Genomic DNA, 1,386 nt, shown 5'->3' with positions numbered 1-1,386 from the left:
TTTTTCCCACCTTTTTTTTTTTTTTTTTTTTTTTTTTTTTTTTTTTTTTTTTTTTTTTTTGATATTAAGTCTTGCTCTTGTTGCCTAGGCTGGAGTGCAATGGTGTGATCTCGACCCACTGCAACCTCTGCCTCCCAGGTTCAACCGATTCTCCTGCCTCAGCTTCCCGAGTAGCTGGGATTACAGGCACCTGCCACCTTGCCCAGCTAATTTTTGTATTTTTAGTAGAGATGGGGGTTTCACCATGTTGGTCAGGCTAGTCTTGAACTCCTGACCTCAGGCAGTCTACCCACCTCAGCCTCCCAAAGTGCTGGGATTACAGGTTAGCTCCCTCTCAAGATTGAAGCTTCCCAGGGCTCAGTTTAGGGTCTCTTCTTATCTACTCATTCCTTTGGGCATTTCATCTAATATCAGGGCTTTAAATTCCAACTCACATATGCTAACGAACCTCATGTTTATATCTCCAGCCTAGTGATGACTCCTGAACTCCAGATTCACATATCACCTGCCCCCTTGGCATCTCCATTTAGATGTCTGTTAGGCATGTCAAACTAGCACATATTGAACAACTGACCTTCTCCTCTTTCCTCATCAGAGACATCAAATCTGCTGGTTTTATTATTTTATTTTTATTTTTTTTTTGAGACATAGTCTCACTCTATCACCCAGGCTGGAGGGCAGTGGCAAATTATAGCTCACTGTATCCTCAAACTCCTGGGCTCAAGCAAGAAGCAGCTTGAGCCTCCCAAGTAGGTGGGACCGCAGGTTTGAGCCACTGTGCTTGGCCTTTTTTTTTTTTGTAGAGACAGGGTCTCCCTATGTTGACGAGGCTGGTCTCAAACTCCTGGCCTCAAGCAATCCTCCTGCCTCAGCCTCCACAAGCATGAACCATTGCACCCAGGTAAATCTGCTCTTCTTGTGGCTGAGGAAATTCCATCACTCTAGTTGCTTGGGCCAAAAATCTTGGAGTTATCCTTTACCCACCTCTCTCTCATATCCCTGATCCACTCTACTCAAGCTTCCTTGCTCTCCTTGAATGCACCAGGCACACTTCTACCTTTGAACCTTTGCACTAGCTCTTCCCTCTGTCCCAAATGTCCACACACCTAACTTCATCACTGGCTTCAAGTCTTTGTTCAAATGCCACCTTCCTAAAGAGGCCCTACAGACCAGGAGTCAAAGGAGAACATTTTGGAGCTTTAAAATTTGACAACCCTGCTGGATTTCAGGCTCGCATGGACCCTATAACCCCTTTGTTTTGGCCAGTTTCTCTTATTTTGAATGGCCATTTTTGGTTTTTCAATCCAAGTCTCTGATATGATATGCATATATATTTACCAAATACCTGTACCCTCCTGTATCCAGGAAGTAACTAGCTTGTTTTGA

Source organism: Rhinopithecus bieti, unplaced genomic scaffold (genome assembly GCF_001698545.2).
Source record: "Rhinopithecus bieti isolate Rb0 unplaced genomic scaffold, ASM169854v2 scaffold_1853, whole genome shotgun sequence".
Classification (NCBI taxonomy): domain Eukaryota; kingdom Metazoa; phylum Chordata; class Mammalia; order Primates; family Cercopithecidae; genus Rhinopithecus; species Rhinopithecus bieti.
This window is presented reverse-complemented; position numbering follows the sequence as displayed.